Source organism: Trachymyrmex septentrionalis, unplaced genomic scaffold (assembly GCF_001594115.1).
Source record: "Trachymyrmex septentrionalis isolate Tsep2-gDNA-1 unplaced genomic scaffold, Tsep1.0 scaffold88, whole genome shotgun sequence".
Classification (NCBI taxonomy): Eukaryota; Metazoa; Arthropoda; class Insecta; order Hymenoptera; family Formicidae; genus Trachymyrmex; species Trachymyrmex septentrionalis.
In genome coordinates, this window is record NW_017306070.1 from 352,643 (window position 1) to 364,588 (window position 11,946).

Consider the following 11,946-nt stretch of genomic DNA (forward strand, 5'->3'; position numbering starts at 1 on the left):
TTTCGCAAACGACATTTCATGCTACAAACAGTAAGAACAAATTATCGTGATCTACTATTGTTAAAAAAAGAATATTTTTTGGAGATATAAATATTGAATTTAACTGGAGATATACAAGTGTTTACGTAACTAAGTTAATTTTGATAAATCTACTGGATAAAATAAATAAAATTGATATGATATACTTTTAAGATTTCTATGATTATATTCTTAATTGATATGACTTTAAGATTTCTATGACTATATTCTTAATCTAATCAAGTAGATTTATCAAAATTTATACAGGATCTGTGTAATAAAAATTAATAATCTTGAATATGTGTTTCGATCTTGCAAACATAGTTGGCCTTCAGTTTTTTTACACAAGATCAATATACATATGTGTTGGACTTCTTGTAACGTCAATGTACTCGTACATGGATAAGGAAAGACGATCGATGCAGCGTGTATTTCTTTAATATCGCGCCACGCGAAGTGGTAAGAATAGACGCGACTTGTTTCGGTTAGATAGGCCGATATGTTACATCGTATAGATAAATTTAAATTTTTTGATTAAATTTCTGATTCAGTATTTCTGGATCAGTATTTTTATTGATAATACTCTCTCTGTAAAGGATCATATTAAAAAAAATTTATTCTTTATACCTTCGTTTAAAATTCAGTATTGCCAAGAAGGCATTAATAACGATACATATATGAAGTGCATTAAGGTGACTTTTTGATTCACATCATTAGGCCCACTTGACCTAGAAGACCGCAGAAACTACTAGTCATGCTGTTTTTATCTCAGAAAGCTGCCTAGACTGCGTTTACTATTATTTTCGAGCAATTTCCCTATAAACGCAAAGTATTCATATATAGAATAGGAATTACTCTACCAAATCTTACATAATTTCAAGCGTTATCATTTCTTATAATCAAATTTCATTTTAAAGTGAGCGCCTGCAAAATGGGTCGCCTTTTGATTGGTTCAATCGCCAATGCTACTGCCATTATGCGCAATGCCTCACATTGCTTTTTACACCATGCTCTTTACTGACTCGTTTGCTTTTTTCGCTTTATCCTTTCTGTCCCGATATGCTTTTTCATTCCTCCATAATCGCAGCCGCTGTTCTACTCTTGTTTTTCTTTCTAAGCGCGCACGAATGCGCGCGAGAAATCTCAACCCTGCAATGAATCTGCGAGCACTACAAAATGTTTAGTTGCGACGACAGCGACGACGACGGCAACGGCGGCGATGGCGATGGCGATGGCGATGGCGGCGGCGGCGGCGGCTCTGACTACCACCGCGCGTAGTCGATCGATGGTCTAGTGCCACTTCGCGCGCGCACTCCGTCCTGATTTCCCTCACTTGTCCCCTCCCTCATTGCCATCCTAACGATCTGTCCTTATTGTATACCTTTTCGGGATCGGGATGCAAGGAAGGCCTTTTCCGCAATCCGGCTGCGAACGAGCACATACATCCCTTTTCTTATCTTTCTCTCTGTCTTAAGCTCCCCCTCGCATTACGTGTTTTTTTTATTATTCTTCGTTGATTCCTTCTTTTCAAGAGGAACTTTAAAATTTATGTATGCAACCAACCGCCGCTTGATCTTGTTTCAAATTCTTATTTCAATTTTGTTCTGATTTTAAATAATCAAAGATTCGCACATGTCCTTTCAGTGCTACTTTGTACGATTTTCGTATTATCAAAAAGTGTTAGTTATAAAATATTCTTTCTTCTAATTTTAATTTTAATTTTTATATTCTCTAAGTCGCTTAATGTTCTCTAGAATGCTTTCTTTAATGTTTAAAAAGATTCGTTCTTTTTCATTATGTTTAAGAGTTGAAATTCTTTAAATTTCCACCATAAATGAAGGACTAGTTATCATGAACATCTCATCCTCGTCTTATCTTCTGAAAAGCTCGGAGCTCATACGAAAAGATCGTCATCCCTCGATACATCCTCCACCCTATATATAAGTATTATAAGTGGGCTTTCTTTCTTTGTAACCATCTCTTCTTTTTCTACTCCCCTCTTCTCGTTCTTCTATTCCTTTCCTTTCCACAAAACGAACGTCCGTTACATAATGCTCTTTATCACCGTTGCTGATCTAATCGCAGCCGTGATAGTGCTTTTTAGTTAGTTTGGCTCTTTGCGAACTTAATAACATAAAACGCCGCTTCTCTTCTACAATCACCGTTTGACCGACGCGCGACGTAGATATTCTCCTCCCTTAAAAATTTTGTTCCCTCTTGATGGCTGCGCCAAATTGGTCATTACTGCGACTCTCTCGCTTCGATGCTTTTCAACTTTCTCAGTCTTTCCCTCTCTCTCTCTCTCTCTCTCTCTCTCTCTCATTTTTGCAACCTCTCTTTTTCCCCCCTCTCTTTTTCATCTTCCTTCTCTTCTTTCCATGTTGCTCTCTCTTCCTTCTCCCTCGCTTTGACTCCCTTTCCACTCTTCTTTTTCCATTTTTCTTCTCATTGTTTTTCTCTTTTCTTCTTTCTCCTTTACTAATGTCCTCTTCCTCTCCGTCGTTTTCCCACTCCCTGCACATCCCCTTCTTCCACCTCTTCTCCCTACCACGTAGAACGGCAGTCGAGCGGTCGCAGTTGGAACACGCCAGCTTACGGATTACGAAGGGTCTGTCCGTCCACTGCTTCCATCCTCGCAGACGATTCCTCTTCTCGTTCCTTCGAGCGCCGTTCGGCCTCTCTTTCTTTCTCTCTTTCTTTCTCTCGTTTTCCTTTCCTTGCCTTTTCTCTCCTCTCTATCTCTTCCTATCCTTGAATTCTCCTCTCTTTCGATTCTTCACGTTCAACCCGAGAGACGGACTTTCGTTCCGCCATCGCACACCGCTCGATCTACAACATTCTAAGTGGATACAGCACGTATTGGTCAGACATCGACGGACCATACCGCCGTGGCATCCAGTGGCATCGTTGCTCGTGCCGTTTGCATTTTCTCTCTGTTGTCAATGTTGCAGCGGAATGGCACTTTGACAGACTGAAGAATTGCAATCATACACCGGTTAACAGGAGGTTAGTTCACACAGAAATACTTGCTTTTCGTGAGTACGCGTCTTCATCTCGGACCAAGCTTGTAAATTCGCTCAATAGGAGACCGCCGAAAGAGCCGCCGCTCCGAAGTCCATTGACAGTCTACGAACAGCGTAACGACACGCCCAGGTTATGAAATGTGCACCATCGAGTGTGCCTAGGGCAACGGTTAATCTTCTTTAAAGCTGCTAGATCAATAGTATCATGAAGGAAACTCGTACGCGCTGAAATTTCTCGCTCGGCCAGGAGTTTGTATCACTGTGCGGTCCGCTATCGCATTTTATTCGTTTCTATTGCAATCTTTAGAGTGGCTGAATGCGATAACTGTCGTGTTGAGATGTGTTGAGACGGGCTGTGTAGAAATTGTGACGTTTCTCGGATTGATCGCCGTCATATAGTAATGATGACAACTGATTAGCAAACTAATCTACTAAAATTGACGATACCTATTATGTTTTTATTGTTCAACAATTAATCGCGTTAATCGGGAATAGTAACAGATAATATAATTAAGTTCATATTAATTGACGATGGTCATTGGGTCGATGATCTGCTAATCTCTGTACGGCTAATTGAAGATAATCGAGACAGTGGTTTATATTAAAATTAATAATCTAATTAATACTGATCATAATCGATGTCAGTAGTGAATTTATTATACATTAGTTAGACTGTCAGTTGTTTTACAGTCTAACAAATTAATTCTAACAAATTAACTGTAGTTGTTAATCTTCCCGAAGCTTCAACGAAGCAATTTCTGCTGCCGCGCTGGACGAGGAAGTTGGATTCTGCTTTCGAGCGTGGAAGGACGCACGTAGCGACACGGTGTGTTATATTAAATCGAGGCAGCTATCGATTTTTTACGTGTGCGCCTCGTCAGCTTGAATGTCGAGGATGAACGGAAACGCGATGGATACCGATATCCGATGGATAGCTAATCGGGAACGACGAGATTATGTGTTCCAATACGAATTAAAAAGAATACGTACTTCTCTATGGCAGTTCTATCGCCAAATTGATAATAAATGTAATGGTGCACCAGAACACATTTCAGTTACGAGTGTAATTGGAATTTTAATAACCAAGTTTATCACAAATTCAAAATAAAAACGCTTTTTAATTGAATTTTAACTATATAGCAATTTTTAATCGTCAATTTCTATTAGAACATTTTTTTCCTGCACTGTATTTATTGAATGCAGACATAGAACATTCCAGAATACTCAACTTTATTTTTATTAAACACATTTCTTGATAAATAAGGATTTTTACTATTTTTAAAATGATTTTGTTTTGACAAATCTATTATTTTTGAAGCATTACAAGTATCAAATGTTGCAACATAAAAACGACAATCATTATTGAGCATCTTTTTTTCTAATTGTTAAACAATTATATTACTTAAAATTTATTTCCTAGGTATTTATATATTTTTATTAAAGAAGCGTGGTAATTTGAAAAAGATTATAAAGATTTCTCTCGTAAAGATTATAAATATTTCACTAAATTTTACTTTTTTATTTATAATTTTTATTTTCAAGGGGATCCTAAAGTCCGTTTTACTAACCGATATTAAATCTGTTTTACTCGTTTTTAGTCCAAAATCGCGACTAGAGTCAACTTATGCAAGTTGTTTCATGTAAAAATTGTGTAATATGTTTGTACAAAATTATAACGGTTTGGATTGCGGATTATATGAATGTCGAGTTCTTAGTATTAGGCTTAGATACCTAATATAAAAAATTAGTGCCTTAGAAAATTTTTGCATGCGGTATTGATGTAGTAGTATGTGTGCAGTGATGTGTTTATGATATATAAATCGTACGTGTGTATTGAATAAATAAAATAGCGATCTCGTCGAAGTTCGGTTTTCATTTTAGAAGCCTCTTAAATAGTTGCAATATATTTAAATTCAAATGATTGAAAGATTCAAAATAATCTGTAATTAAAACCAAGAATTTTAGTGCATTTTGTATACAAATTTAATACAGTTATCGAAATTGTACATATGAATTATATTGTCTATCATTTCGCAGCATTGCTGCTCTTAAGTAGTAGAGTTCTATTCATTGGGTTGTGGACGAGGATACTAAATTTGGAATTTCATAAACTGTGGACAATAAGTTGTTCCTCATTTTTCGAAATCTTTGATCTGTTAATGAAAAGTCGTATCGATCATATCACGAGCGATGTTTTTTGCATAGAGCATATACATATACATATATATGTATAGTATAGTAAAAAATGAAGCATGCATGAGGCTCGACTATTGTTGTAAAATCAGTTTACATTCGAAATGGAACAAGATTTTTCTGTGCCACACTTTGTGAATGGTGTATCAGCGACGGCATCGCCATTTAAGCTTTTTACAAAACGACTTATCGACCATGGAGAAGATATAGCACGTTGCGCTTTAATGCACGGCAAAATCTAAAGTTGCAATTTCTTTAACATTACGCTGTTTGCAAATTTACAAAGCGGAAATAAAATGTAAATTATATAAGTGTCGATCAATGTTTGAGATTCTTGAGATTCTGTTTATAGTTGAAATATTTTTCATTATGGGCGATGAAAAATATAAGATATTCTGATAGTTGTTCAGTTGCAAATTTGATTAGTTAGTTAAGAAATATGTTTTTCTTAGCAAAAATTATTTGACTGCAATTGCTGAAACAACTATTTAATTTTTGGCAATATTTGCATGATCACACACATTTGGTTTTGATTAATATTTTTATCAAACTTTACTAATCATGCATTTAATTTTTGCATGTTGTTCGTCATCAAGTGTTTTCGTTATAAATTTTGACAATTTTTAACTATAAAAAAATAAATATAAAATATATTTATCATTTTAATATGTATAAAGTCTCGACATTAAAATGACTGTTTTTCTATTATAAGTGCATAAAACTTTAAATTTATAAAAAAATTAATTTCTAAATATTTATTATAGATCATATATAATTTTTTATACACACGAGCAAGCTAACATTTGCTATTTCAGACTTTGAATTGGTATATAAATAATGCGAGAAAATCTAGTTAGTCGGTATTAAACTTTTAAAATTGAAAACATAACTGACGTAGCACAATATGAAGTACGTGCTGGTAAATAGACCGATAAAAATCAATCTATTTATTCCTTCGCATAGTTCGATACAGGTAGTAGTCTATGACGTACTGGTTCAATCTTGATAAAAACCGTGACCTCGTGTAAACGTATAAAAATAATGTGGGTTTTACAATCGGATCTAACTTTATCTCTCCTATTCCCTGCCTTGACTCAAATGTAAAAATCTGGCTATATAAAAAGAGACAGGAAGAAGTGCAGTGTCATCCTGGAAATAATCGACCTATTATATTATATATTCTCCTGTACTCAAAATAACTCGCAATTTTCTCTCCCTTCTATTCTCTTTTTTATATTTTTTTCTGCAAATAACGTTCGCGTTAAAAAGGAAATTAACATGCACTATTTTGACAAAGATAAACGGAAACGTAGGAGAGGCGACAAAATTCATCGTCCGCAAAAATTGTCATGGATTGATAGAAGTAATGCGCTATGATAATAAGCGGATCAATGTATACCATATTTAATAAGCACATGAGATGAAGGAGACCGTTAATGTCGAGCTGAAAGCATTGGCATATGCCTGGAAATTCGATTGACATGGCATTTCCTATCATCGGGCGAAATGCCACCTCCATCGTGGATGGTAACAATATTGATAAAAGTAATGTTTTTAAAAAATTATTATAAACATGTGACTGGATAATAAGAGAGTTACATTTAACGTTATGTCAATTGATTACTATGATAAAACTAATCGCTCTCTTTAATTTTTCTTTTATTGTCCAATTTATTTTACTATTATACACTAAGAAATCCATTTAGTTGAATCAATTAATCTCTTGTTTGGATATGGACTAACAAATCTTTCGTTAATGCAATAAAATGTTTTAGTTACAGCAAAACAATTGATTATTGTAACATTTTTGTTTCGGATAAACATTAACGTATGATAAACTTGTTTATCAAAAACGAGTAAAATGTTATAATATTCAAATGTTTTGTTTCTACTAAGTTATTTTATTTTTTCGTTAACCAATAACCATTTATTTGCCGATATTCAAACAAGAATATTGATTCAACTAAATCGATTTCTCAGTGATATCTGTTTATCTTTAAGATTTTAGAAATATATCTAAAACAAAAATGTTTTAATATTATTATTAATACTCTAATTTACTCTAATTTATAAAATTATTTTTTTACCTTTATTAATTTTAAAATTTATAAATCTTAGACATATAAAAATTTTTTTATCTGTTTTAAAACTCACGATTTAATTTTAAATAAGAAGAAATAATAATTAAAAATTATAAATAGTTAAAAGTACTAATTAAATATTGGTTTTTAATAATTTTTTACTAAGTACTATCAAGTGTACAGAAAAACAGCAAGAGACAAAAATTGTTTATTTTCTTTTCATGGAATTCAGAAAATTTTTTCGGAATTTTTTAATACCGCATTTTCTCATGTTAGTAAAAATAATTACCAATAAGAAAATGCAGTACTAAAAGATTGATAAAAAATTTATTCAATTTAATAATTTTTAGTAACTAATATTTTGTTAACTATTGCAAAAATTGCAACATGGTAGAGGACTTTTCGACTCAGTTTAGTTCGCTCTACCTACGCACAAAATATTTGGCGGCCATTCTGGGACACTCTATATAAGGTCTATCAGCCGGACATCACAACTATTAGAGAGTTGCATTGAAAGCCACTGTTCACGTCTAGATGGCTCTAGCTGCGTATGCTGTGGGTCAGAAACATCTGTTACTTATGTCATTTTGAAATGTGGACATTTCCCATTAAAATACAGTCAACAAATGCCATCCTTTGTTTACACATGTCCTTTTTTACAACCGAATTAAAATGGAACGCGATAAGTTGTTTTTCCGATGTGTACTTCTACACTACTTTGATTTTAAAAAAAGTGCAACTGACACTCATCGATTGCTTGCGGAAACTTATGATGAATCTGCTCTATCGGAAAGAGTATGTAGAGATTGATGGTTTCGATGATTCAAAAGTGGTGATTGTGATGTTCACGATAAACAACGATCAATCGAAAAAGTTCAAAGATGAACAATTGCAAGCTCTATCGGAAGAAAACCTTGCTCAAACACTCCAAGAATTTGGCTCAACAGATCGAAATCGTTAAATTAACCATTTCACGACATTTACATGGGAAAAATTCAGAAAGAAGGAAAGTGACTGCTCTATGAATTGACCGAAAATGCCATTGCCAATCATTTAAACATTTAGGTTTCTTTGCTTGCAAAGCATAAAAAGAAGTTTCTTGCGGCGTTGATCGGCGATGAAAACTGGATCTATTTTGACAATCTGAAACGCAAAAAATCATGGGTTGATTCTGCCCAACCAACAACATCACTTCAAAGCGATCCACGGTCACAAAGTAATGCTCTGTATTTTGGGATATGGAGGGTGTCGTGTATTAATGAGCTGTTGAAACCGAACGAAATGGTTACTGTCAAACTTTATCAATAATTAAAGCATTTGAATAATAATTTTATACAAAAACGACCATCAATTGCATCAAATCGCCGAAAGGCGATTCTCCTCCATGATAACGCTCGGTCCCATTTTGCTATAGCCATAAAACACTGATGGAGCTCGAATGGGAGATTCTCCCATACTCAGCGTATTCTCCGGACCTGGCATCAAGCGATTATGTGTTCTGATCGATGCAACACGCTTTGAATGATATACACTTCTGTAATTACGGTGAAGTCGAAAATTGGGTTGCTGAATGGATTAGCTCAAAGACATTCTTTCGTCATGGAATTCAACTTCTGCCAGAAAAGTGGGAAAAAGTCATAGTTTCCGATGGCAAATACTTTGATATTCATACATTTTGTTATTGAAATAAATCCTAAAAAAAAGACAACGGCTTTCAATGCAACCATCAAATAAAATTATTGGATCTGACCTTGTATTTATTATGTTTAGATCTTCTGTAAATACTTGATACGAACGTATAATACACCATCTTGTGTTTATTGTATCCATAGTATTCTTGATCGTATGACCGTTCGTTTAAGTTGAAGTTCGAAAAGCTAATGGAACGCAAAAAATGTGCGCCAATAATACGCGGGTAATTAATAAAATTAAGTGATATTGGAGGGAACTCGACATGGTTTATCGATCTCTTATAAGTCTGACGTGATTTCACTTACGAATCGCTAACATCATTAATTTAAATATTGACAGTTTTGAGAGAGAGAGAGAGAGGGAGAGGGAGAGGAAGTGAGAGAGAGAGAGAGAGAGAGAGAGAGAGAGAAGATTCCTTTTTTAATAAATAGTGCTTCAAAATATCTTTAAATAAACATAAATTTTGTTATCACGAAACACGATAGTGTCTCGGCGCTAAGGCAAGCTCAGCGACACTACTGTATTTCTTTATATACATCGTGAATGTGATGTTAGGCAAAGTCCTAAATTGCAGCTTCGATCTACATTCAGCTGCGAATCTATAATTTGAAATAAAATACAGCGATGGCATGCCGCTAGTTATCAAACTGTCGAATGCTACAAAACACATGTATGCACATATACACGTAGTCGGTTATCGATTTCTTCGCGGATAAGTTTGACGGTTGCGTCGCGATTGCGGCGCAATCGTGCACCGGATCCATCTCTTCCCTTCTTCACCCCCTCGCGCATTACTATTTCGAAACTTTACCTCGTAGGTCGTGTTTACACAATCCGATAAGCTAATCGTTCGTACTAATATCCATACCTACATGCGGGTTATATTGTACATGCGGGATTAGTATTTTAACTTGATGAACTTGGCGTTATGTTGCGTAATCCGCTTCCGATCGTTTTGCACCTAACCCGCTCATTTTTATCATCGAAGAATATTTTCAGATAGCACAGGACGTTCTGTAGATATTTTATGTTTGTTTTACATCTGCACGTTCATAGATACAAAATAGAAGTTGATTATATATCCGATTTTGAACATCCATTATTTAGATGTCCATAAGATGTATATAGGATGGCCCGTATTCAATGTAGCCTGAAGTTGTGACAAACGGACGTCCAGTAGACGTCCGAACGACTATCGTACATAGGACGTCCATAGGACGTTCATATATTACCTGGATTATAAGCATTTATCTACATTTAAACTAGAGTTCAGTTTGCGTCAATTGATAATATGTAGTAACAAAAAATATGCATCTCTAACATGTTGGATGTACGAAGTACTTTGCACGGAAAAAAATTTTATATAAAAATACAACTATAGTAAACAGAGTTGCAACTCATAAATATTATAAAATCATAAAGGAAGTCAATATCGACATGTGTAGGTTTCCTAAAAACACCCCTTATTTCTTAGAAACTGTTACATTTTATTAAATAAAAATTTGATCTGTTCAGATAATTAAAGAAATAAAAATTTATAATTTATATTTACAACTTATTTCTATACAAAATTAGCTAAATGCGAAAATAAAATTCCTATGACTTTTCGTTGCATATTGCATAGTTTTAATAATAGTGACTACATTATCGATAATATTATATCGTTTATAGTTTCATAAATTAGTTTATTTATATATATTTAATTTTTTTTTCCATAATACGTTTTAAATGTAAAATCGTAAATATTATAAAAATTGCTTGATAGAAGATACTTTTTAGTTTATATTTATGTTTCTAAAGTTTTATTTTTAGGTGGAATTTTTAATTGGAAACCGCGGCAGTGCATTTTTTACTTATATGTAATAGTTTTTTCTTTTCCTGTAAATTTAAAAATAATAAAAATCGATTTGTATATGAATTTTTAAATTTTTGTGACTTCATAAATAAAATGATCATAATTAATTACAAATAATTAAATACTTTTATGACCTAAAGTCGTCCGTATTATTGATAAAACTATATAATTTTGATATAACAATTATTTTTTCCTCTCTTACTGATTTGGAAATCCTTTTCCAGGATTAAAGTATACGCATCAATATGTGACTGTGAGGTGGAGTTTATGCTGAAAAGATGAAGATTTCGAAATTGAGATTTTTACCATTTCTTAATCCAATATCAATATGGCGTTCCAGAGCTGTCATGTCATCACAATATTTGTCTATCTAAAAGCTGTGCAATCTATACTTACGTATAGTAAGCCACAGACTAGTAGTTTACATGAAGAAATTTTCAATCACAGCGACTTCTGCGTAGGGAGTTTAAAAAAAATTTTTTTTTCTAGCGCTGTGATTAACTTGTGCGCAATTGGCTCATGTGCAATTAATATACATCCGTGTTAAGATGCTAATGCAGCCCTCTAATTAACTTATGACATTTTAAGACTGTACTTAAGAAATTCTCTAATATAAGAATCGACTACGAATTCCAGCCTTAAGGGGATCCTAAAGTCATCTGTATTACCGATTAAATCGTATAATTTTTGTATAACAAATATTTTTTTCCTCTTTCACAGATTCGAAAAGCCTTTTCCAAGATTAAAGTATACGTATTTGTGAGGTGGAGTTTATGCCGAGAACGATCAAAAATTTCGAAATTGATATATTTTTCACCATTTCTTAGTGTAACATTCAAGCTGTCAAGTCGTGACAACATTAGCTTGATACAAAACTTTTGCAACCTGTACTTATAAAATAGTAATCCACAAACACATAATTTGCATGAACAAATAATGTCGAGTTCTTAGAATTAGACTTAGATTATCTTTATCGCGATGAATTTGTTATATGAAAACTGACACGAACGTATGACTGTGTGTATCATAGGTTGCGTGAGATTTTGTGTGTGTGTGTGTGTGTGTGTGTGTGTGTGTGTGTGTG

General features: G+C 33.8%; 1 protein-coding gene across 1 annotated transcript in view; it reads left to right on the forward strand.

The window, feature by feature from the left end:
• Window positions 1-2,539: 2,539 nt before the first annotated feature.
• LOC108755546 (calcium-dependent secretion activator) overlaps window positions 2,540-11,946 on the forward strand; it is a 36,355-nt gene continuing 26,948 nt past the window's right edge. Inside the window, exon 1 of the mRNA XM_018498615.1 lies at window positions 2,540-3,024. The gene's annotated coding sequence lies outside the window, so the exon portion shown is untranslated. The remainder of the gene's footprint in view (window positions 3,025-11,946) is intronic.